General features: G+C 40.8%; 1 long non-coding RNA gene across 4 annotated transcripts in view; it reads right to left on the reverse strand.

The window, feature by feature from the left end:
• Window positions 1–18,285: 18,285 nt before the first annotated feature.
• The window catches only part of LOC142081599 (uncharacterized), a 34,716-nt gene continuing 25,431 nt past the window's right edge, over window positions 18,286–27,570 (reverse strand). For 3 of the 4 annotated variants that reach the window (XR_012673398.1, XR_012673395.1, XR_012673396.1), the window contains one exon: window positions 18,286–24,546. This is a non-coding gene — a long non-coding RNA (uncharacterized LOC142081599). The remainder of the gene's footprint in view (window positions 24,547–27,570) is intronic. The other variant, XR_012673397.1, reaches the window with a different exon arrangement.

Consider the following 27,570-nt stretch of genomic DNA (forward strand, 5'->3'; position numbering starts at 1 on the left):
GAGATACTCATTAAACAGTGTAAGGTATTTTTCTGCACAGGTTTTATTCTTTTATTTTTGGAGGCATGACTAGTGGATACGAGATGTCTCAGACCAAGAGGGATTTAAAATGTTGGATGATTCAAGATATCTGCCTTTAACGAATAACTTCCAATAAAACCAGATTGCACAGGGCAGAATGGCAGTCATTGCCATGAGGCTCTTGCAACCTGCAGTTGTAGCCCTCCATGAGCTTCAAGTACATGGAGCCTTCAGTCCGCCTGGCACTGATTAAACCAGCAGGGTCTAAAAATAGACAGACAAGATGATGGAGGAAAACCAGCTGAGGCATTAGTGCTTGCTGACAGTACCTTTGTACATCAGAAACCACTGTAAATATTCTGATCGCTGTACTTCCATAGCTTCTTCAATTAAGTCATTCTGTAAATTATTACACAGTCCCTTGCTGAGAAGGATCCAGGACATGAGGGAGCCACGGCACTTCTGGTTGTTATCTTCTCTAATGTATCCTCACGGCAGCTAATCACAAGACTTTCCATCTACCTTACATTTGGAAGAATAGATTCACGTATGAAAGACAAAGGCTTTAAATCAGTCAATGTAAGCCATGAATAACTTCATTAGAATGAATGTATTCAGCCAGTGCAGTTTAGATAAGGCTCAGCCAAAAGGACTCTTAACTGTAATCCAGTCTCAGTGCTGCCTTGCACGCTGAATCATAGCCGTATGGGTTTTAGATTGGGCACAGATTTTAAATCGACAAATTGTTGATAGGGTAATGGATGTCCCTTTTCCTTGATACTTTCCTTCACGTTAAGAGTTGTAAAAAAAGTTCAGGAGGGAAGAGTGATTGTACACTGTTATTTTGTAAAGGTAATAGGGGCTACAGAGTGCTTTATATGGGTAACCGTGCGGGGTCCACTCTGCTCCCCACAGCTCGCAAGTGCCGTGAAACTACAGAAAATACACACAGAGAAAACAACATTAAAAGGTATCTAGTGAGTTAGGTTAGACAGAAGAAACTCAATTTCTACAGTCTGCCAAAGAGAAAGCTCAGGGGAGACAAGATCACAGAATATAAATACCTTCAAAGGAGGGGGATTATTCGCATTACCAGAATATGACAAAACAAAAAGTAGTGGCTTCAAACCAGAGAACACAAAGTGTGATGGAGTAATTAAGCCCTGAATGGAGCATGGTGCCAATGAAGAAGGGGCCAAGAGGGAGGAACGAGGTCAGAAGAGAAGACTTAAACTGATAGAGGAAGAGAGGATTACAAACATAATTAATTCAGTGTTTGGGAAGCTGTGGGATTAGGAGTAGGCAAAAGCAATATCCTTCCTCTCTCTGTAGAAAAGTTCTGGGGCCTGCTGCACACTGCCCACCAAGGCACGACGTCCTTGTCTTCAGTGGTCTTCTCTGCGCGGGTAGTACTTGTCCAGGAAGAACCAACCTACCAAAGCAGGTCCACCACGAGCCCACACACTGTGTTCAACTTCCATGCCAGTCTGCACCCCCTGAACTGCCCCAAGGGTGGAGAAGAGTTCTTGGTCTGATCTGAACGTCGGCATCACGTTCACCCCAGGAGGCATCAGAGCAGGAACATTCTTTAACTTGCTGCCTTCGCTGTGATTGTTAGCAAAAAAAAATACCGAAGAATCATCTGAAACATCACCACATGGAAAATGTAATTCAAGTTCACTGATCTGTAAAGCGGAGATGCACAGGAAACTGATATTGGGGCTATTTTGAAACTTTGGCTGGTACACACAGAATGGTGTGCCGATAGTAATAGCGGGAGAGGGCTGGGATGCCGGCCTGCCCGAAGAGCTCCTTGAGAAAAGGAGGGGGTGACCTGGCTGGCCCACCCGTCAGGGACAGAAACCCGAGGGTGAAGCAGGGGTGCCCTCGCAACGCGGGATGGGGAACTTCCAGACCAGTAAAGCAGTAGGAGTTGGGAGGAAGCCCTAGACTGTGGACTCATGGTGTATTCATCCACTGCACGGGCAACTTGCTCCCCCTCTAATTAATCTACAAATATATCTTGTTGCCCAAGGTCGGAAAAAAGGGAAGTAAGGACAGGCCACCTCCTGCCCCCAGGTCCTCCTGAGGCCGGGCAGGTGACACTGATAGCCAGCAAGACACTCGGAGTGCTTCAAATCCCAGGGCTCAGGTTTTGCAATACATTTCTCCTCCATCCACTCACAACATGGGCTGCCTTTCCAGGAAGCTGTGATCGAGCTCTTTCCTTTAACTTCCCAATCCTTTATGAGAGCTAAAGGTTTTTTATTAAAATGTGCTGCGTAATAGTATTTAATTAGCTAATGTTTTTAATGTCTTACAACATTTTAAGATTCATTTTGTTTCTTTTCCCTTTATGGAGAACTCCAGATACACAAAAATGAATCTCCATTTTAAAAGAAGAAGGAAGCACGTTTTGAAACAAATAATAAAGACAGATAAATTATTGCTTTCGAAAGACAAAGAAGAATGTCTAAATTATTGACAATACAGAGTCAGAAACGGTTATATGCCCACAACTGCCATATATCCTTTCCCCCACTGAAGCAATGTCAAAGGTGAAGATGAGTTCATTATCAAAATAATTTTCAACTTAAAATAATTGCTTATGTTTATTGGAAAAGGGCTATGGTCAAACAACAAAACGCCTTGGGAATATCAGAAGTAGAACACGGGTTCACACAAGAGACTATAACTTTCAGATACACATTAAAAAATGGTCTTTTACTTTAGGAATTTTTTCTAAATTCCTATTCTTTCTAAAACAGACATAAGTTTAAAATATTGCCATGAATTAAAATAAGCACTTGTGTTTTGGCTAAATAAAGAAAATTTCAGAAGATGGCAAATTAGCATACTCAAGAACTAGTTCTAGAAAAGCAGTGCCTGATTAGTCCATATTTTAATCAAGTAAACAGAGGACAACGAATTCTATAAATAATATTGGGGTTTATGTCAGTAAAAATTAGCAGGATGCGATCTCTACAGTCTCAGTTGTTTTCAGATTAATTGGAATACATAATGAAAGTAATTACACTCTGATAGTTTGGTGCATGTCTCAGTGTATCTTGGAATGAGTCCAGTAAGTTGTCTCTCTATATATGATTTATAGAATAGTGATTTGTCATTTTAAATTGCTCCTTATGAGCAATAAGCATGGAGTATTTGTATAAATAGTAAATGTCTCTTGATTTTTACCTTTCTGTGCCCCCGAAAGAGATGTCACCAAGAATAAAGTACTGAAAAAAATCCCATGTGATTTACTGCCCAGAAAGTCCCTTTTGAAGATAAAAAGTGAAAATTGGCCTGATACTCAACACGCCTGTGTATACTACAGCCTGTGTGTGTACAAATCGTGTTATGTGAATGGAAACATTTTTGTGTTAAACATTTTTGGGATAAACAGCCTCTGCTATGTCAGGGAAGCAAGTAATCTTTTTTCGAAAATGTAGCGAAGCTGATAGAGGAGACGTGTGAGAATGGCTGATTTTAAGACTGAGTGGGCATCAGAGAATAATTCTTTACAGCCGTTTGGGTTTTCATGCAGGATATAGGGTCTCTTCCACCTCATGCCTTTAAAAAAAAGATGCAGGATAATAGATGAAATTGGAGATTCGGAGGCTACAGTCCTTGGATACATACTTGGGGAAGGAAAAGGCTCTTGAAGTTGACAGAAATATCTCCAGTGGTTTCAACAAGCATCAGGCGAGGACTTGGAGGAGCACTGGGAATGCGCTGGGAGCATGACCAGGATGGTGGCAGGAGGGAGGAGGTGACGAGAGACAGGGATTTAGTGGGAGACCTCCTTGCATTAACCACCAGCAGGCTGGTGCTGCTTTCCATCCCTGTAAGCATTTGCACGTCTCTTATTTTTCCCTTGGAGGAAGTTTTCCTTGCAACAGTGATACATAACATTCAGACTGGGCATTTTAAAGCTAGCATCATCAGTCCTGCCACAGTAACTGCTCCGCCACGGTGACCCGTGCGTGAAATTAACCCTCTCAGGTCCCACCTTCGTCCTGACGAGGCTTTCCAACGCTGCCGTCGTTGGCATCGCTCCCTCCCCGAAGATCACGCCCTGGGCTGCTCGTGTGCTGCATGCTGTGCCGCTCCCTGACGAGCTCTAGGCGAGGGGACCGTCTTTCATGCTGTTTGCAGATCAGATAAGCACCCAGCATCACTGCAAATTACCAGCAGAACTTTAATGGTATTTCCATTACAAGCTGATCCTGGCTTTACCCTCTGTACCCCTTCCCTAACCTCACGGAGACGAACCTAGGTGCTGTGTGAACAAGTCCAGGCCTTCATTTCACCGAGTCAAGCCATTCCCCCGACTCATTTCAAGCCTCATTTCACCCATTTCACAAAGTGTGGCATTCACCAGTCGCCTTTGTGCTAACCAGGCAGTAGAGAAGAGGCGAGTGTCACTGGCCAGGCAGAGAACAAAGCACCCAGACCCTTCCCCATGGCAGCCCGTGCCCCCCGTGCCCAGGGGCTTGCAGCTGGCAGCGTCCCGGCTCTGGGCTCAAACCCTGCTTGGGCTGCGTTCTGCATCGCCCCGCCGGCTCTACCTACAGCCACGGCCATATCAGGCCACTTAGTTATCCTCTGAGTAAAGTTTCATTTTCATTGATTGGCATGATCCTTTGCAACTTTTGCTACGGTTATGATAAACTTGGTATTTTTACAATACCTGTTCACATTTTTTCATCTGTCCCACATACCTTTATTCAGATGATTAGTTGTACATATATATTTCTGTCAGATAATAGTGATGGGTGCATTTTCTGGTGATAATTTTTGTCTTGAATTTTTTACGAGCAGTATTCAGATGAAACTTAAAACTAAAATTTTAAGAATGCACAAAAAGAGCTTGTTAAAATTGTTTCTGCAGGTAAAATAAATGACCTTTTATCTGCCTTTTACACAGGGAAAAAAAATTAAATTTTTAAACTATGCTTTGTATTTAAAACTAGTTTATTATACAAAAGAAATATTAATTGTAGTTAGTGAACTGACAGATTGCTTCTGGTCATCATGGGCCTGATTTCCAAAGGTATTTGGTGCCTAATAAAGCAGTTCATTACCTTCTGGGATTTCAGAAATACTGCAGTAGGCCAGCTGCTTCGTCTCCATCGAAATCAGTGACAGTAAGATGCCGAGGCACTTCTGAAGAGCAGCCATACATGCAAGAATATCTTTGTAAATATGTCCAGATATTCTTTAATTTTCAGAATCAACTAATGTTTTTCTTGTCCATTTGGGGTTTTGTTTGTAAACCAGAAGACAGAAACTTTTTTCTGCTTTTTTTAACTCAGTCTCTCAGCTTTAGATGAAGTTACACAAATGAAGAAAATATTACGTTTGCATCTCACAACTAAAAATTCCACTGGAAGTAATTCAGAAAAGCTGCTTCCATACAGCAGAAACTGAAAAAGATCTGAAGTAAAAAAAAAAAAACAAAAAAAACCTCTTGATCCATTGTGGAAACTTATACAACATGATACATAATACTGAACAAAATTATTTAACTCATAGTGATACAGAAGATATTCTTCCCACTGGAAAAAAACACTTTTGAACTCATTAACATCTGAGAACAGAGTAAATTTAGGCCTTAGAACAGGCTGTCATTGCCATGAATGTAAACAGTATTTTTAAAGACAAGTGTATTCATTTTAAATTGAGACTTCCAATTTAAAGAAAAAATGATGGCTTTTTTATGTTGGTAAGCATGAACATAAACTCTGACATTTATGGGTTGTACCTTGAGATTAAAAATCCTTTAATCATATGTGATAATATCTACAAATCTGAAATATACCCCATTCCAATACCTTGTCTGATGATGTTATGTAGTTACAGGCACATGTATAGTGACAACAGCACCAGTCCAGCAGCAGCAGCGATTATTACCTTAGGCAGCACACGACATGGCAACAGAAGCAGTGGGGTAGACAACTATAAAAAGAAGACAACCACTCAGTGGCTAAAATGAGTGGTTCTGAGGGAAGGCGCGTCTCAAAAGCCACAGCCAGCCAGTGACTTGCTGGCACCTCAGGTAGAAACCGTGGATGGTGGAGCTGGGTCTCCTCCAGGCCCCTGGGTTTTGGGAAGGCAGCGGGACGAGCAGAACAAGTGGGCACTCCACGGCCCTCCAAAAGCCGGGGCAGATCTTCAGCCCCTTTGGTCTCCTTCTGCTGGCATGGACATGGTGTTAGCAAGGAAACTCGCGTCCAGGCAGATCTCATTCAGTACGGTCGTGAATGCTCCAACACAAAGTGAAATATATTCGTTTCTCACAATCTTTCAGTGTTTCTATTGTCCCAATCTTGCTTTAATGCCTTGTCTAAGATTTTATCACTTTTAATGAACAAATACTTATTATAAAGGCCATTCTGCCCATCCAAGTTCTAAATCAGAGTAGCAGCTACCATTTATAAGACTTCAGTGTTCAGATATTCAAGCTACCTAACATCATTTAGATAATGTGTTGGGGCTGAACGTAAGTGATAATAAACTAATGTGGATTCATTATGATGACTCAGAGAAGCAACATTACATTGTAAATTCTAGGTAATATGTTTCTGTTCAGAGTGGATGTGGTCTTGCTAAGAAAAATAGGTATCTTAAAAAAGTTGTTCCTTTGGGCTAAAAAAGCTGCTTGAAATCTTGAAGATAAAGATTACTGAAATACAGTGCAAAGACCCCTAAAAGTCTTAAAACTGAAGAGAAAAAGGGGGAAAAAAAGGAGATTTTTCTTTTAATATGCAAGAGACTTTCTTCTTATCCTATCATAAGAACCTTGTTACCATCTAATTTGGGGGTTGCAGGTTGGTGCCGGAGAGCTGGGGAATCCAAGTGTGTAATAGCACAGGTACAATTTAGGACAGGTCAGACGGGAGCTTTATTAACCACGATCACAGGGAGCGAACATTTGGACAGCATCACCCCCTCTGCTCCCCCGTGCTCTGCCAAGTGATTGCAGAGACCCCGCCTATAGACTGTGTCAGAAAAAAAAAGAAAAAAAAGAAGGAAAAAAGAGAGAGGTGAGGAAACCCAATTGTTTTGATATTAACAAAGCCAGGTATCCACCTCTGGCAGGGACGGACTCCTTCAGTAGCTCGCTAGCTGCCACAGCTCTAAGAAGGACTCAGACAGTAAATAAGGCGAGGACATGGAGGGGTGGCTCCTGGTGGAACCTCTACTATGAGGCACACCCCGTACTGCCTTTGATCAGCGGTGGGGAGGGGGAAACAAACACAGACACACACTGCTGGCTCCTAGTCGAAAGGACTGTTCTTTTAGTTAGGATAAACTTCTTAGCCAGACCTCTCAAATCTTAAATATTAATAATTTTACCACCACATTGGTAAAACATGCCTCAGGGTGTTGACTCTTACAGTTTTGTCATGTCCAATCAATTCTGTATTATCAATCATAACAATCTGCCTTTTTTATTTCCCCCTGACACATGCAGTTGGGGAATGAATGTGCTCATAGTGAAAACCTGTTTTCTGCAATGTGCTGGCGTAATCTTCCCAGTCACAAGGAGTTCACTGGGTCATGCCTGGCAAGTGAAATGAAAAAGACCTCCTTGCTGCTGCTCTCCCTCACCCCCTCCCAGATACACACACCAACTGTTCTGATGACACCTCAGTATATAATAATGTCTTCCTTGCTGTATTTTCTAACTTTTATGGCCAGGTTTCCTAGCAGCAGGTTGTAATTGGAATCTGACTGTGAAATAAACAGGTACAAAATGACTTACAATTCCCAAAGATGTAAAAATAGGCACATTTTAACCCCATGCTGTTAAAAGAGTTCCTGCACAGATCCTACGAAGTATTGTCTTTACCTGAAGCTGAAGAAACACTTCAAAGATGAGGCCTTTGCCTTTTTTTTTTAAGCACATGCTACCAGAATTATAAGCTTATAAAATAAGTTATGGCACTGTTGCACTTGGGATTTCTTTGAGCAAAGTCAAAGAAACAGCATTTGTACCATAATCACATAATACTTCCCCTGTACTCTCTCTATAACTTATTTGCCCTAACAGGTACATACTGTTTTTTTCATTGTGGACTCATCTTAATATGATATTACAGACTGCATCTTTCTTACATCAAATTCACATAACTAAAACCAAACCAAAACAAAACTGCTACTGTAAATACCTTACACTGATTCTACAACTGGAAGTTATCAGCTATGCAAATAACAGATAACACTATACCTACTCTTTCCAGAATAAACTGAAAAAAATCCGTTACATACATTGTGTACATTTTCAGAAAACTAATTTCTACTTTTTATTTTATCCTCATATACTTTCATATATGCTTTTAGCAGTGTGGTCTTCATACAAATACTATAGACTAGAGCTATTCAACCTCTCTACCCCCACGTCCCATATAAAAAAAAAGAAAATTCCTGGGTGTCTTACCAGGCACTGGGACTCTGGGGAGAATTAGGGGTAGAGGTGATTTGCAACTCACAATTCGAGAAATGCAATTGCAGACTGAATGGCTAAGGCTCTTTGTAGTTAATGCTGCCAAACTCTTCCCATTAGAAACCCTTCATTTCAGTCGTTCAAAACTCTTCCAGAATTTAACTGTTGGGGCTGAAATTTTCCATGTCTGTTTTCCAAAAGAGTGTCAGCATAAATTGTCCAGTTGTTTCCAATAATAAAGTCAGCAGAAAATATATTATTTGCCAATCATACTATTTACCAGTGATTACTACAACAGTTTTGTCAATAATTTCTGGCAGTGTGATGACTTGAGGCAAGGAAGTGAAATTTGGCATTGAATAGTCTTTGTGTGATGGATAAGCATTTTATTGTGCATCTATGTGTGTGGAAGGGTATAATGCTCAAACATAGCCAAGTTATAAATAATTGAGAAAATATCTGATTGCATACGCTTAGTAGCAGTTGATAAATAGCATTTCCAAGGATTCTGTCCATGCTAAGGCTATTTTCTTTCTGACCCTAGGATAAAGAAGGCTAAGACAAGACCTTCCCTGCAATTGCTCTTCCCAGATGCACTGGCCCAGGAGCCAGACACAAAACCAAGGTGGAGGTTACATGAGGTGGCTGCGTGGATCGGACCGCTCCCTGTGGTGAGAAAGGGAAAGGCATCGGTCTCCTTTCAAGCCCTTTTACCTAGCTAACCTCACAAAACCATTCCCCCAAAGCCATCCTTTCGTGGCCACTGATGGCCCCTTAGCTGCGCGCCCGCCTCAAGCAGGAGGCTGCATTTGTCCTGCAGGAGCGCAGGGCTCTCGCACCCACATCTGACATCGGGGAGGGCTGTACTGTGAACAAATGAAGTCTGAGGAATAATTGTCTATTGTTTTCTTACTCAATGTCCAAAATTTGTAGTTAAAGTTATTATTTATATTCTTCTGCTTCAGCTTATTATCTGAAAAATGGGACTAATAATACTCTTCATTGCAGCAAAGGAGTATGGCAATAAGTTCATTACTGATTGCGAAACAGCTGGGTACACTAATGGTGAACATGAAAGAAATGGTCATAAGGAAACAAATAATTCTGCATTACAACAGGTTTGCACAATGTGAAATGAATAAGGCATTGGATGCTCAGTGAACACAAGGATAAAATCAAATACTGAGTTAATTAATGGGCCATCTATATGAAGCATGTTTCCATGCCAGGTGTCTGACTTTAAAGAGTTTCAGCAGAAGAGATCCATCAGCAAGGACAAAAAAAAGTATGTGTTCTTTTAATTAAAGACTGATCACAATGCACAAACCCAAAGGAAGCTAGTTAAAATTGCACAGATTAAAGCCAGAAAAAAACAGAATTATGTTTTACTGCTTGACTTTCAAAGCTTTGTGTCCTTTTAACATTTTTTAAATACATAATGTTAACACATGCAAATAATAACAAAATGCAGGATGGCTAAATTGAAAATTATAAACTTATGGCTTTAAGTGCTGATATGCTTTCCTAGGAGCATCATTCAGACCATATGATTTTACAATATGTAAACGCACTACAAGCAACACCGAGACCTGATTTAGTACCTAACAATATATTCCTGAAACCTAGAAGAAACAAGAACAAGCTCAACCTTAAAACTCCTACAGAAATCAGAGCTTTATTGTCAAGAAATGTAAACAAAACTTGGGATGACAGCAGATGACACGTTTTCCATTTTTTCCTGACATCTTTCTGGGGTTGATGTGTTTTAGCACCGAGATACAATCCAATGACAAACAGTAAAAACCCCTCTTTGATGCAATTCCACAAAGCAGACCTCTTTAACAGCAGGTTTTCCATGAACACAGGGTGACAGCTGAAAAACAGGTCAGGCTAAACCTTTATCCGAGGCGGTTTAGAGTCTCTCGCCAGGTAAATAAGAGGGCCAAGGCTGGAGATCATCCATACTACTTCATTTTTCCAATGTCCCCCAGCCCTGCCTCCACCCGACACCGCCTCCGCCGCTGTCCCAGCAGACTCCACACCCCCAGGCACCCCTGCCTGCCCCGCGCCACGGCCCGGGGAACCCCAGGCGTACCTTAAACTTCACGCCACTGCAACAGCGTCACTTCAGACACTTCCACCTCACAAAAGCAAACGCAAACCAGCTCTGAGCTAGGGTCACGGGGATGACACAGGGCATCTGGAAGAGACGCAGAGCCAAGGGCTGTGTAGGGCGGATGAGGGCAGCCTATGCCTGGTGGCCAAAGGACTGAGGAGCCTCTCTGGTCTCACGTCGTTTAGCAGTGCAGGGGTAGCCCAAGGGACCTGTCCCACCTGAGAGACCAGACTGCTCCGCTGAGGGCTTCCTAGCTCCTATCCTCCAGTCCAGGCCTCTCACTGGGCAAGCTGGCACGCTTGGAGCCCCCGTTCCTCAGCTCAAACCATCAGCAATTGATTATGGATACAAGCCCCGAAGGTTTTCATCCTTCTTACCACCACAGCCTTCAACAAAAAGGAGGTTTCTGGCAGCTTTCCCTCTGTCGTGTGTCCTTTGTGATCAGGAGATTCCCGGGCACTAGGCATCCCTGTGTGCCTAGCCTTGAAGGGCCTGAACTTGGAACAGGGATTTGGAGCCCACGCTTAATAAATTAATCCTGTGACTTACAATAAGAAGATTTCGAACACTCCGCTAGACTTTTTTGAAAAATTTCCTTATCACACATAAGCATGAAATTATAAATATGTTCTGTGCTATGCGAACGATATTTATGCACTGCCCTGGGCTCTGGGCAGTGACTTATGCATGTCATATATCCTTTGCCACGTGCGTCTTAAGCTGCATATGCAAGATAACCTGGTTATCCCAAAAGCTGTGGTATAGTTTGGACTTGCCAGTAAAGTTAAGTGCTATTTATAATCATGAGGAAAATTAAGCTACAGTGCATTTCTGACTTTAACACAGCAAATGAGTACTAACCATCGTGCTACATTTTGTCATCACTTAGATTTTTTTCCAGAATATCTGAAGAACTTTTTGGATATTAAATTTGCTATCATGATTGATTTTAATGCATCAGTCATATATTTCTCTTCCTCTTCCAAATTACACTTGCTGAAGAAACAGAAACGTACCGAACAAGGAAAAAAACTATGTATTCAAAGTGAAAAGAGATGTGCTCTCAATTTGGAAGGTGCAATGAATTAATATTTTTAATGTACTAATACAATAAAATATTTCTGATTACTTTCAGGTTAAACTTATGCAATGAGTTTCCAGTGAGATGGCTATATTTATTAAGTACAGCAGGTCACTGAGTGGACGGCATTACTGCATTGCCTGAGGTCCCAAGAACGTGCAATCAGCCTTGATTACTGGTGGCCCAGTCCTGCAAGGTACTAAACAATTTCATCCTTCATTTCAATAGTAGCCAGGAACGTTTTGCATCCCTTAGGAATAAGTACATGAAAGAGCCTGCTCTAAATTAGCTGAGAAACAGCTTCATGTGAAATTTCACATTTGTTTTTAATGAGAAAAGTTCTTCCCAACAGAATAGGACAGCTACGCCAACAGAACATTTGACCCACTGATTTCAGAATTTCCTTCAGTTTCTGAGAGATCTCCCATGCAGAGATAGACTGACTTGTTTTATGTACACTGTCCAATTTTATTTTGCTTCTGAAGTTTTTGTTTTGAGTGCTTACAAAGTCACTGTAAAGTGTTTTATCCCAAGCATACCATCCACAACCAACCAATGCAACTTTATTATATACACATTTGCTAAAATATTCATCAGTGAAGCAGAGAGAATTGTCGATCATAACCCGCAAGTGATCCGCTAAACAAGAGATCTGTTATTATAAAGTTCTTAGTAGAATACTATAAAGGAAAAATCCATTACACTACACATTAACCTTACAAAGGCATTCCCATTTTCTCTTTCTTTTTCTCATTTTCACTTCTTCGCTCCAGCTGAAAAGTGTTTTTCTTTTAGGAGTTTGCTTACGTACTTGATCAGCAGGAGTTACCTGAGCTTCAGGCCTCTGCCCCCTCTATCCTATACTGGACATACAGTTTCAACAACTGACTTTGCTGAAATAATGATGATCCCTCTCAGCTTCTGGGTCTACCCAGCGGCCAGTGTTGGGTCGACCAATCTGAGTGAGTCGCACTTGCCGAAAAAGTTGTCGCAGTTGCTAGAGGAGAAATTTTTGCATCGGCGTAGGTAAGCCAAATACTTCTGTCAAAAAGTTCACCAGGTTCAACGGAGCTGGACTTTATTAGAGCAAAAGATGACAAATGTCACAGGAGAGAAGAATGACCTTTCATTTATCCCTTCCACAAACAAGACTTCTGAAATTCTTTGAGCATTTGCATTGTTTGAAACACATTTTTCAAATGAAAACTGGTTTTTGTGCTTTGCTGATATTTTTAAAATCTAAACCTCCATAAATTTTGGCATTTTGAGCAGTCAGCATTTCAGCAGTCATGTTCTGAGCCACTAAAAGCAGGCTTTAGTACAGGTCTTACAGGTGTGAGGTACAATGCCTCAATTCATTCTGTGTACAACTAAACTCATTTTTAAGAGATACATTGACATTTTCTACTTTAAAAAATGTATTTGGAAAACAAAACAAAACAAAACCCAACCTAAACTTTTTAATCCCAATGTCTTCTTTAGAGCTTGTTTAGTACAAACATTGAAACTATATAGTTAGTTTCTTCTATTTCTTTCTTAATACTTGTCTTAAGATCCTTCAGCAAATCAAGAATATCTGTTCACCCAAGGAACAAAAATTACGAGGTCACTGATGCTCTGTTTGCTTATCGTTGGTTGTTGTTATTTTCAACTCAGTTATCAGAGAGAGTTATTGAATATGAGAGGGTAAATTAAATGTCAAGTCTGACTCGCACAAAGTAGGCGTGCTGTCTATTTTACTGCCCTGCTAGTTCACACAAGGTGAAGAATATATCCTAGCTGTGGGGGGAAAAAAAAGAGGATTACTCCTGCAGCACCCATTCATTCAGTCTGCAAATCTACCATCTGCCATGAATAAAAGGTGGGATAAGCTGCAGCATTTCACAAGCAGAGTAGGAAAAACCGCATTGTAATCTAATCATTGTAATAATTGTAATTACCCAGCTCCGTAGCAGCACCAGGGAAGTGGTCAATAAGTTCCTCTAGCTGTTGAAGAGCACAGGGTACTCACGGACAGGAGGGAAGGACAGAACGAGTTGTGCCATCCGCTTTGCCTCCTGCTCCGGGCTGCACCTGCCCGGGAACTCGCGGCTCAGAGACCAAATGTTCCCTAAGGCAAGACCCGCAGCTCCCACGGACGCAGGCTGCTCCGCTCCGGTAGCCAAGACACGAATGAGAATGAGTTTGTTATGGATCCGGAGGTAATTGCCAACAGTCAGCTGCCATCCCCTGAATTTCTGTTTCAACATAATGGGCAATTTCCCTTTACAGTGACATCCTGGTTCAGATAATTTCAGAAGCATTTTGTTTGCTGGAGTACTTATGTGTAGTATACACCTCTACTCAATCAGAAGACAGCTAATTTCTTTGCTGTGCTAATTACGTCAGAGCAAAACACAACATGTTTACGCTTGTTCTTGTCAGCCAGTTTGAGAAAGTGGTTCTCTTTGAGTGACTCTATCACCCAGTTTCTGATGTTTTGCTGTGGACTACCTGATGACCAGTTCCGAAATTTCTCTGGAGTTGTGCATGTGGCTACTTGCAGGCAGTGCAAGTACAGTCCACACAGGGGCAGGGTATTGTTCACAACAGCCTGTACATACCCAAACTGCAGAGTAAGCTGTAATAGTATCAGTGGCTGATACCTATTCATGCTCCACATGCCTGTGGTTACATGTGTGGACTTGCAGCCTGAGTCACATAATGATGGGTTACATCTGCGATACAGTATCATACAAGCATGGCACAACAGGAGTGGGAAGGATATATAAATATATATATATAGGAACACATCCAAATTAATTTTATGGAAGCAACTATATGATATAGTTGCCCACCAGAGCTGAGCAGTGGGCTTCTTGCCCCAGGATGTCCTCTCAGTTGTGTAGTGTTAAGACTGAAAATGAAGTTGTCCTTGGAACAATGGAGTTGCCTTTTACAACTGGAGTGGTGAGATCTTAGAGGTCTTTTCCAACCTTAATGATTCTATGATTCTAATTCAAAATTCGGGTCAGCAATCAGACACATAAAAAATCAGAAATTTGTTACAAAAAGTCCTGCGTAAAGATAAAAGCCTCTATTGGCATCAGAGCAGTCCGACCACATTTCTCCCAGCCCTGGCTTTTGGTCCTGCTTCGGCATTCTCCCGCGCCGCCTCATAATGTCAGAGTTGACATTAATAAACTCATTTTAATCACTTAACAGGACAGAATTAACGGGAGAGAAATACAATCACATCGCTATCTGCAGGGCTGAATGTTCTCCTGCAAGAAGAGAGCCAGCCAAGACACCGACAGCGGTTTTGCCTCCCCACCAGGCCCTGGCAGGCAGAGCCACTCCGGCACGGTGCTGCGGGGAGGTGCAGCGTTGCTCAGCAGAAGAGTTTTACTGTGAAAACAGCAACATCTGTGTATCAGAAGGGGGAGCCTGGATGGGTCTGCAGGGGCAACAACAACTTCAGAGCACAGAGAGCAAAGGGGAAACGGTGCAGCGCTCTCTGCCCTGCACAGGTCTGGTGGGGGAGGGAGGGGGGTTGGTTTTGCTTTTTATGAGAGAGGTGAAGGTAGGAAGATCTGATAGGCAGGAAAAGCAGATAACCCAGGAATTTCACGAGTTAAATTGTCTTCAGAACTAGTTCTCCCACTGAGATGAAAGGAGCAGCAATGCAGCTGCACACTCGGGCTTCCCCTCCACCAGGGATTTTACCATCTACACCTTCTCAAGCCCAGTATAACTTTAAATGAACACAGCTGCATGCATAAGTAGTGCCTACATGATGTGTACAGACCTATTTCTTCGACAAGTGACATTTCTACCAGATATTTTGCACTTCTGCTTCTATAAAAAACTTTTCTCAAACAATTTGTATGCAGGGACCAAAGAGTAACCTTGAGAGAAAGTGGCAGGCGTTCACGAGATTTGAAGCACCCAAAGGCTTTCTAAACAGTGTACGAATCTGCCCTCCTGAAGATGTGGGGCTCTGTCCCTGCCTTTCACAGGCCATAAACCAGGAGCTGATCTCAGCAAAACAGTTTGGGATATTGATAAGTAGATGCTGTAACCAAGGTATGATGTCCCCATTTTGGGGGAAAAAACAACAAAACAAAAAAAGCTACCAGTAAAAGCTATCGGAATGCATATGTTTACAAGGAAGATTTCTGTGTATGCTCTTGTTCTATTATCTACATACTGCCACCTTTTATGCTGTCTCTTGACAGCATTTGATGTGTTTTTCCTCCGGTGCTTATTTTTAGTTGCCATAGGAACTTTCTTATTTCCTGTCAGCTGATGTCGTTATTTCATACTATTAATTGTATAAAAGGGTGTTGATTCTGGTACTCTAGATGCTGAAAAAGAGCTTTAGGAAGGCAGAACACACATTTCAGTTTACTTGTTTTTTTATTCATTTATTTCTATCAATATTTAATTCAAAAAGCCAGATACTGTAATAACAGCTGTTACCACATCAGTGGAATCCCGAGAAGATCCTCTCCAGTCTTTTCTTCTTGTTCGGTCTAAGTTTCCCTCCCACTACCATAAATATACTCATTTGAAACAGTATCTTTTGTCTGTTTAGTTTGTAGTTTCATTCTTCCTCACTCCCCACACATCCTATTCTTTCTTTTTCTAAAAGAAAAATTAAAATCTGCTGTTAAAATGAATGGGAGTGAAAAGAAAATTTTCAGCATATAAAGAAATACAGTCTGGAAAAATATTGGGATCTGAGGGGGGTTTCTTTTTGGCAAAGCCCAATTCTTCTTCTCTTACATATAATAAGTTATTTTGCAAAAGATTATTTTTCTGTTAAATTCGTTGTGTGACCAGAAAGCAATAAAGAATGACCGGAATTGACTGAGAACTACAATAGCTTAATCTGGCGCTTCCTTTATCCACATCAGCTTTAAAATTTCCACAGTTTTTCCCATGAACTGATCACATATTTGGAGAAAAGACCTGATCAACATATAAATTTGCATTTGAATTAGTATTACATGGAATGATGATGCAAGCTTATTCCAGTCCTTCTCTGGGAAAACTTGGGAGAACTTAGGAAAATAGCACTAATGTGCACAAATTCAAATTCTGCTATAAAAACATATTCCTTTTTCCATTTCACATCACTGCTTTTCATAAGATGGAGGAAAACCAGTGGAATAAAGAAACCGGCAAATAAAGTAACATTTATAACTTTAGAAAATAATTCCACTGTTGTGACTTAAATTATGCAAACTTCATCTAAGGTTTTATTCAAAGCATCCTAAAGACAACTTGAGTCTCCTCACCGACTTCAGGGGCTGCTGGATTAGTCCCACTGAACGGGATAACAGGAGTATTAATGAGCTCGCCGAGGCGCTAGGAGGATAATATTCTGCTTGGGAATGTTCCCAAAGCATATGGTGTGTGCTCTTCCTGAGACGAGCGCTGTCAAGTGTTTTAGTTGCTATAACTCAATAGGCATCTGAGGCAAATGATCTTCCACCCGATCCTGGAAGCTCCTCCACTGAGGGTCCCTTCTGCAGAAGTCCTTCCCAGCCGCCCCAGCCCAGCCCCACCATCAGCAGAACCGTCATCACCCCGACTTGGTTCGGCGGAGGGGATTCACCTTAGGACAAGCCGTCCTGCAAACAGCGACGCTGATTTTGTTTAGGCCTCGCTAAATTAAGGAAGAATATTTGTTCACCAACACAGGCTTTTGTTATTTTAGCAAAAGCAAAATGTATATTAAACATCTGTCTTCTCTTTTCTTCTGAACAGGAAGAACTGAAGATTTTAGGAACTGGAAATTTATTCTTTTAACCAGTTTGTTCTTTTAGAAATGGTTTAAAAAAGCAACTTCTTTGTAAAAGAAAGTGTGTATGCACATGGAAGTAGCTTTTGTTTATTAGAGTCATAGACAAGATAATTATGCTGATTATTTCACTGTAGGACTGTCTGGGAGATTCAAAGACTTTGAATATTATTTCATATATCCAGAAATAGAAATTTAAAACTGACCTCAGAAAAAAATTCTTAACTAGAATTTGTCCATAATGCCTTTTCCCAAAATGAGTCTCCTAGTTAAACCAGGAGTCAAATAGTTACCGTTTTTATAAAACAAGTTATTACCCCCAACAACTGGTAATGCTTTATTTCTTCTCAGGAATATGCTACCAGTCTGATCTATATTGAAATATGGGAGAGCTAATCTGTAAGTGCAGCCAAGCCAAGTTGAAAAATAACTCAGTTCAATGTTACTAATATGCAGCGGCATTTATAACATCACATTAAATTTGAAGGAAACTGCAAAGGTATCCAGCTTCCCTGGCAAAACCATGGCACACGATCTGGGAAGAAGCAGCTCAGACGGGCAAATCACCTGCAAATCACCTGCAACTGAAGTGGACGTTGAGTTTCCATCCCCTTTCCATAGGACCAATGGGGTCAGCCGGCACAGAGGGAAGAGCTGGGAGGTTGTGGAACCCAGGGGCTGGCTGGTCCGGGGGGGGCCCCCCTGGGTCAGGAGGCTCCAGGACCACCCAAGAGAGAGCTGTGGGATGGGATCAGCTATGCTGGGGGTGCCTCCCTGGGGAGGGAGGGAGGGAGGAAGAAGGGAGGTTGGAAGGAAGGGAGGGAGCAGGGGAGGGAGGGAGGAAGGAAGGGAGGAAGGAAGGAAGAGAGGGAAGAGGGAGGGAGGGAGGAAGGAAGGAAGGGAGGAAGGAAGGGAGGAAAGCAGGACAAAGCCAGGTTCACCGTGTGACAGCAGTGGAAGAAAGGTGAGCAGGAGAGCAAGCCCGAAACACCCCATGAAGTCAAAGGCCAGGAAGACCAAAATCACTTCTAGAAACAAAACTGGAGTATTGCTCTTCCTCCTTTTCGCCTCAGTGCAGTGGAGATGGGAAGGGACCGAGCCGTCGCCACCTTGCCGAGGGGCTGGCAGTGAGCATGAGGGCACGTTTGCTTTCTCCGCTGAGAAACGCTGGCTCAGCAGCGACTCTGTAAGATTCAACAAAGGATGAAGCGAGTTATGAGAACCACGCCACTAAGACTGAGACACTAATAACATTACGGGGACATCTGAGGATACTGTTGTACTTACCAGAGTACGAGAATCAACATCATCCTCTCTAAGTTATACAAATGAAAGAAGGTTATTTAGCGTCCATCTGGTTTTGTTCAGGAGGTAGTAAATAATTGTTCCTCAAATGTCCACCAAAAGCTTTCAATTGCTCTGAGCTGCCAGACAACAGGATTTTTCCTAGCCTACAACTGTCACCTTCCATGTCATCTGAGACCAAAATGAAGCATTCCCACTTTTTATACCTCTTTCATTAAGGCAGTGTGATTGCTTGTTTATAGAACACGGATATTAGTACAGCTCAGGGAATAAAAAATTAATAGGCGCTATCCAGCAGAGGGAGCACAATAACGTAAAAACCCTTCAGCTGTAAGGTGAAGAACTTTTTCTATTAAAATCCACAATATTTGGCAATTTGACTTTACTGGTTTAGCATATGGGGTGGAAAAGACAGAATTTAAATAAAAATAGAGAGATGGGAGAGAGGAATATCAAATACAAGTAACAAAATAATTGATTTCCTGTTATTTTCATCCATAGTAAGGCAGATGTAACTTAACTGCTGGAAAAATTAAGGTTTAATAAGAAGAGGTAAAGGATGATCTCAGGAAGAGTAATAACACTTATTTTAAAATGCTTATTTTAATTTAAATAGAACTGGCTGCCCTGACTGAAAGACTCAAGTGCTGCTTTCGGTTTGACTGTGTACTTCCTCTTGTTGTTAATGAAGTCATAGATCACAGAAATAACTGATGCACCCATTCATTCGGTTTATGTGTAATTTTTAGAGTCCAATATGACAGAAGTCTTACTAGATATGTTCTCTCTTCTGTGACTGTTACACTTTCTAATCTAATCAAGCTCAAATAATTGTGAATTAAAAAAAGAATCAAGAGCTAATACCTATTTTATAAGAAACGATCATAAACCAGAGAAAGAATCCGTGACATTTTGATGTGACTTACATGAACTACAGTAATTAAAGAAACAATGTAATAGTTTAAAACTGTTGCCATCGTAAATGCAAACATTTCTCAGGGTGCATTTCATTAATATATTTATACCACAAGATTTTTTAATTAGGACATCTAAATTCTAAGCTCTGCCACTGACTGTTATTTGACCTTTGGCAATTCACAGTCTTTCTAAGAGAGTTTCTGTTATCTTTGTAATGAAAATCATATTGATTTCACAGCTGGGTAGAGTGTAACAGCAGCTTTGCCTGCTGGTAGAAAGTGGTTGAAATAAAAACATAATTTTAAAAGGAAAGAGAGAAGAAAGAACTGGATGTTCTGATCAGAAATGCTAACTACAGCTAACTCGGGGTAGAATATATTCAGTTTAACTCTTACATGTTTCCCAAAGAAAAAGCCAAGCGTGATGAGGACTGATGAGTATTTTTTCTGTTAAGCAAACTGAATTTTTTCTCCACAAACTGGCAGTAAGATTAACAACTGAAACAAAACATCTATACTGCTAAATATTGAAGATGCCCTCATCCAGCAGATTGTTCACTTTGTTGTATAATGTCCTAAGGAAATGAGGTTTATGCAGGCTCATTATCCATTCACTCAACTATTACCCCGCTTTCTCTGGTAATTTTTTAACCTCTTGGACAATTTCAAGCAAATCTAGCAGAACAGTGAAAGTCTTAGAGATATTAAAGACCACCAGATTCAACTGAGATTGGATGAAATTTAATGGACACTTACTACCTTCGCTGGTCTCACATGTGACTAGTCATATGAAAAGTAACTCCAAAAGTAGACGGGAAGCAAGGCATTGCTAGAGGTTTCTTATCCCCACTGTAGACACAGCATCTTCACCCTGACAGGACAAGCTCATCCACAGAAAGTAAAGTCTTGGGAAAAGGTCTGAAGAATTATTTCTTAAGCATACTGAAACTCAAACTGTTTAGCTTATATACTTGTGTATTCCACAGCACTTCCAAAATATCTTATTTCATAAGATTCAAACATAAATTCATTTGTTTTTACATAATTCTATATTAGTAATGTCTTAAGGTCACAACAAAGTTACTAAATTATTTTAGAATTATGACGACTTCACTAAGGTTATTAAAATTGTCAAATTTTAATTGTCAAAATTGTCAGAACTGCCTAACATCAAAAATATCTTACTAAAAGTTTCTTACTGTTTATCATCAAGGCATTCTTATGATCCTCTATAGATACATAAATCCAACAAAGTAACTTTTAGAAGGTTTTATTGTCTTCTTTCCAATTAACAAATACAAATGCCTTTTGCTAGGCCAAGACAATCCCTCATCACCTCACGACAACCAACAAAATGTCTAGTACAGGCAGGCTTCTTAAAAGCCCAGCTCATTTTCATGTACATGATGGCCGCTATCAAAACCTGCAGCGTGGTATGAACAGGTATGGATGGTGACGGGTAAGTAAAAGAGAGAAAACATGAATTAACCCCAGCTACACATGGCCACACACACACACACATGCATTCCCAGACAAGCAGATAAACTCATGTGTGAGAAGATATCCGATGTGAAATATCCATGAGACGAACCCTGTGTGAGAAGGAGCTTAAAAATGTGGTGGAAACTACCTGGAAGGGTCTGGGACTCACCAGTTCCACTGCCCATAAATGACCCATTCAGTCTAATGCAAAGTCCCCCAGAACTGTGGGAGCCAGGTGGAAAAGCAACTGCAAACTGGAGGAAACTTTGAAATCCACAAACTTTATGGTATTTATGAAGTCCTGAATACTACTGAGGTAGGAAGGCAATGTGACCACAGGCATGGGGAATAACAGACCAGAATCCAAAACCACCTCTTTCATGTTTTCTTCTGTAGAGATTGCATAGCAGGCAGATAACAGAGAATCCTTCTGCCTGTCCCACACATAAGCAAGACTAGGATTGGTATTGCATTGCCCCATCATTGGGAACAAGAACCGCACCAACACAGTTCATCACAGGTGTCTTACAGAAGTTTGCACAAGGGCGACTGGATTTGCAGCAGCGCAGAATACCACCCTAGGTACAGCTGGGCAAAAACACACAATAAAATCCAACCCAGAGTTTTGGGAAAGGCCAATGCTGGGTTTTGAAATTTGTCATGTTAATGTTCATACTCCTAGGAATTACTGCTATACAAATACATCGGTGATAATACACATTCGATTATACATATTTGGTTTCAAATTTTAGTCATTTTAAACATCCAGTCTAAGAGTGATTAGTCTCAGACTCAAGACTTGATTAAAATTTAAAGTCTTTAACTATGGAGAATTAAGCCATTTAATCCAATTTTTTCTAAAATTTGCCTCTTACTTTTGTAAGTCTCATCAAGGTTCATGCAAATATGCATCACATATAATCAGTCTGAGATATCATGTAGCACACCACAGTATATTAAAGCTTTATTTTTAAAACACAGTTTTATGTTACTATATAGTAAACCCTAGTAGAGTCTCGGGGACAGAATTAAGCCCACGCATGTGCTGCAAAAGTCTTCCTACATAGTTACACCACTGAAGGCACACGAGTGGGGTAGGTAAATCACGAGCCCTAGAATAGATATCGTGCTGACACAATGGTCAATGTGAGTGGGGGGTGTGAGGTACTTATACCAAACTTATGCCACCACTGAGAGGTGGTGTAATTTCCTCCAAGATGTACTGTTTTCCCCCCACAGCAAGCGCCGCGATTCCACCAGGAGTCTCTGCCGATGCAGCCGCTCTGGCACCGTGACACCCGCGGCTCTGGGGGCCAGAGCACTCCAGCACTAATCCTTACATCCCAGCTCTGCCCTTCCCGGAGCGTTTGGGTTCTGCTCTTCCCAAGGCTTTGTGCAAGCTCCATCCATCAGGTATTGCAGTGCTTTCCTCCTCTACCATGGCATTAGCAGTATTTTTTCTCGCAGAAGAGATATGACATGTCCCAGCAGCATAAAGGAATTTAATATTAAAAACAGAACGTGAAACTGCCTTTCTGAATTCCAACAGGTATAGAAGCAGTCATTTAAAAATCTCTACTATTTAGGAATGTCTGTTTAGCTGCTGTCAAGGTATATATTCAACTTTAAAAAGTTTTGATTACCTGCTAGGATATACTATCACTACTACATTCCAGAGAAACATAAATCTTTTTTGTCGTAAACACTTCTACCATAAAGCTCTTGGGTATGAATTTTGTTTCCTGAATGCAAAAATTCACATGAACCTGCTTCGTAAAACAAAGTCTAGAAAAAAAACCAAAAAACAAAAAACACCTCTTAGGAACAGATGAAGAGAGAAAGAATTTTTTACCCACAGACCATTATGGACCATTAAGGATGCACCAAACTGATACTCACTTATCTAGGTTAATGGCCATCACGAACCATCCGTTGCTATGAAACTGTTTAAAATCCATTGTGTCAATTGAATGTAAGGAAATGTACCTGTAAAACCACTTTGAACATGTGCCTGATCTCCATTAGAGAACATGAATGCCCAGAATAGAGGTGCTGGTTTTAAAAATGTAACAAAAATCTGTGAAGATTCTTGCTTCTTGCAACTATCTCTTTCCTTTTGAGCTTCTCAATTAAAAATTTGATTGTTTATTAAACTTGTTTTCATTTCAATGTGTTTTTCATATGAACACATGTTCTTAAGAGTTAGAGCCATGAGGAATTTAAGCATGACAACAAGTTGCTGAACGGTGCAGAGATTCCCAGTGGGCTGGGCCACTGTTTATCCTTTTTTTATGGACAGCCGTGGACGTTTCTCTTGTTAACACTCAGTGTTTTAACATGTTCCAGGAATTTGCTATGGATCACAGTTTGAAAAATATCAGTGGCAAGGTCCTGTTGAGCTTGCTTTAAGGAATTGACTTCAAACAGTAGAAGCTACATGGCTTTGAGAAGACAGAGCATCTTGCCAATAACTTTTATGGACAGAGCTGCCTATTACTGAGGCCAGATTCCTTCCAATAGCTGACCAATTTTTTTTTAAATTAACTTCAAATAACTCTACCCTGTGCTGAAATCTATAGGGCATGTATGTCTGCAGGAGCAGAGTTCCAACATTTACACTTTAGTGAAGCCTCCAAAATTTTGGCTCAGTTTCCCGTTCATCGAATCAATAGAATCATAGAATCATAGAATCATAGAATCATAAAGGTTGGAAAAGACCTCTAAGATCATCAAGTCCAGCCATCAACCCAACACCACCGTACCCACTACACCATGTCCCTAAGCACCTCATCTACACGTCTTTTAAATACTTCCAGGGATGGTGACTCAACCACTTCCCTGGGCAGAATAAGTGGCTACATCCTTTCAGTGCATCAATTTCTCCTGTTGCAGCCTTGCAAAGTCACCTAAACTCTGATGTTTCTGGACCCAAACTCATGATAAATCTCGGTGGTATTTTTAAACTGTGTGTTCCCTATTTACTTTGCCTTCAGCCCCAGCTGAACCCTTTTTCCCAATAAGCAGGACATGTAGAGTAATAAACCTGTTTTCTAATTGCATCTTCATCTGGAGCAGCATTTGAACCAAAGCCTCCCATCCATCCTACCTACGCTTCAGGCAACGTTGCTAAGCCTTACCCACCGAATAGGCCCCACAGCTAATTCAATGGCAGAAGAGGATTACACATCATATACATATATCCATGGTACGTACCTGGTCCCATTACGCATATATATACCTCTGCCTCTGATGAGAAAGCGAAAGGGCGGAAGGAGGTTTGAAGTAAGCCTGGGGCGAGGTGAAGTGTCGTGACAGCCACATCCAGTCCACGTGCCATAAATCTGGAACCTGCAGGTACAGTGGTCTTCCAGGTCATCTAGAAACCTGGGGAAGGACAGACAGTGTTTCCCACGAGCCAGGACCCAGGTCCCAGCTCAAGCACGGCTCAGTGGCACCAGGGGCAGCTCTGACGGCTGGCGGTGCCCTTCTTCGGGACCAAGCTCTCCTGAGGTCTAGGCAGCTAAAGGGGAAAGAGGATCCAGGCAGCTGGCAAGGTGCCTTGAGTTGGGCATTGCTGCCCTGAATTTAAACCAATTTCTCTGTTCCTGGTTTTGCCTAAAGAAGACTTTCCACAACTGAACAGACTAAACTATTTAAAAATCAAATATCCAAGAAATAGAACAGCCGAGTCAAATTCCTGTGACATTCGCAGTAGAAGTGCTATGCCCTGGTCATATTACAGGCAATGCAAACAAACTGCATTCAAGTTATAATGCAAACTGTGAAAAAACAGACTGTCCAGAATTAAACAAATAAATAGATTCAAAACTCTGTGTCAGGAGCACGTGTTTGAGAATCGTGATTTACAAGTCGGCAGTCAGCCTCCTCGGCCAAACCATTTTATTCTGGAGGATTCAACCACAAAGACAGTAATAGGGATTTTAAAGTTATCTCTGAAATGTCTACGCTTTACTTTATCCTTTTAGTTTTTTAATGGATTTCACATGATACAGACGATTTTTGAGAACTAAAGTGCTACTTCTAATATTTCCAGTTAAATGAAATCTTCAAAATAGATGGCATGATAATATAAAACCCTAAAACTATATTTAGTATTCTGAATGCAATTAGGGCAATTTTATTCAATTGATTTCTGAAGTTCCCACACGAGTGATCTACAGTGATATCATTCAGTACAACAGTAACAGGTGCCGAAAAAGTAATTTTAAACAAATGAATTTTATCACATTATATGTTTTTCCCCTATTACAGCCAACTTTCCAAGTACTTCTGCGCAATTATCTAAATGAAGGTATATCAAAAAGTACTTTATTCCAAGATATATTTCCATTTTTCATTACAAGATCACTGGAGTAATAGCATTGTTTACTCTCTTTTCTACAGAAGGATTTTATCACTGCTTGAAGACAAGGATGAGATAGCGTAAGGAGAGTACATGAAGCCTATCTTTTAAACTACAGTTTTACTACTAGACTAAAATATATGGTAGAACTAGAAGGGACCTCTAGAAGACACCTAATCCATCCTCCTGCCTGCAGGAAGCAGTTATTCCAGCACTCTGATCTTACAGATCTCCAATGGAGATGGAAACTCCAAAAGCTTGCCAAGCAATCTATTCTCTATCCTCACCATTAAAGTTTTCTGTAATTTCTAAAATAAATCTTCCTTGCTGTAATTTAAGCCCATTACTTCTTGTTCTATCAAACATAGGCAAGGGAAATAGATTGTTCTCTTCCTCCTTGGAGCAACCTCTTGTGTTATAATGTCTTCGCTCTATCTTTTCTGTGTCAGACTAAACTAACATAATTTATTCAATTTTTTCTTCTAGGTTATAATTTCTACACTTCTGATCTTTCTTGTCACTCTCCTCTGGACTGTCTCCAGCTGATTCTCTTCTTTCTTCAAGTCTGGTGTCTAAAACTGGACATGGTATTCTAATTCAGTATAAAATTAAGATTTGCTAGTCTCAGATTTCATCTGATTATTTAAATAATGAAGCTGATCATCTCCCAGGAGAAGGATACCAAAGCTGTCGTTCTAGTGCATAGTAATTGTCCTGCTAGAAACCAAAGTTGAAAGTTAGATTAATTAAAACACAGTTCAGTGAAAATCAATCAAGGAAACTTGTTCTCCTTTTAGATTTGTGTCTTAAGCCTGATTGACTGAACATCTAAGAAGGCACAAACTCTGATTCAAGTTTTCTTGCACCGTACTATTTATATGAATTTTTTGGTATCCAGTAAGAGAGAAATTCATATGAAGCCTTCCCCTCAGCAGTGTTTATCTGCCTGTACGAGCATACTTCCAAACTCATGAGAACAAGAGCAGGAAAGCTGCCCAGGTACAAGCCTCTGGATGACAGCTGGAGTAGATGGGGTAGAAGTAGGAGGAGACAGTGGCTGGGCCAAGCGCAGCTGGTGCAGTTTTTAACAGCTGATTCGGGATTAGGCTGTGATTTTACAGCTAGTTCTGTTGACTCTGACAAAACAGCCCTCAGTATAAGCCCACCCCACCAGCTATTCTGAACAACCTCTAGCAACTTAGTGGCTGCGAGACCTCTACTTGTGGTGCCTGGTTGAAACTGGCCAAATGCTATTTTCAGAGGGTGGGCTGATGCAGACAGGTGAACAGCATGATTTCATAAGCCTTACTTCTCTAAGAGACCAGGCTAAATAGTTCCTTACTACTGTTGTGAGCTATATAAACAATGCCTTATTACATACTATCTTGATGTATTGATTTTAGATCTGCTTAATTAAAACATATTAAAGTTTTAAATGAGACATGCAGGTGAGAACATGTCTACTCCCTTTCTTTCTTTTTTTCTATCCTCCCTCATTTAACTGCTCTACTCATTTCCCAAGTGAAAAAGATCCATGCTTTTGAGAGTTGGATCCCAACATTCAACACACTGTCTTTTATTTCGTTCTTACACTGATTCTAGAACTAAATTCCACCATATTTAGGTGGAATCACTCAAGGATTACATAGGATATACATTATGAGAGACACAAGGTCAGTCTATTTATTCATTCCTGGAGTACTACTACTTAGGTCACCAATGACGATACCAGTTCCACTGCAAAGAGTTATGATCGTGACTCTAGGATTTCGGTCATAAATAAGTAAGAGGGTAGAGATATTTTTATTTGCATTTATTTGAAAAACTTCTCCAGCAGACAACATTTTATAAAGTCGCTATTTGTAGATGCATTTGTCTGGTATTTCAGGTCAAGTTGAATACTGGAGATTTCAGGAACAATGCCGATAAAACTTCAGCAGTGCACCAGCCTTAAGAAGCTGCCTCAGTCTATCGAGGAAATGTCGTATTTGCTTATAGTTACTCTGATAACTTTGATCCTAAGGGTATTCACACCGTCTACTTCA

Source organism: Calonectris borealis, chromosome 1 (genome assembly GCF_964195595.1).
Source record: "Calonectris borealis chromosome 1, bCalBor7.hap1.2, whole genome shotgun sequence".
NCBI classification, from domain to species: Eukaryota; Metazoa; Chordata; class Aves; order Procellariiformes; family Procellariidae; genus Calonectris; species Calonectris borealis.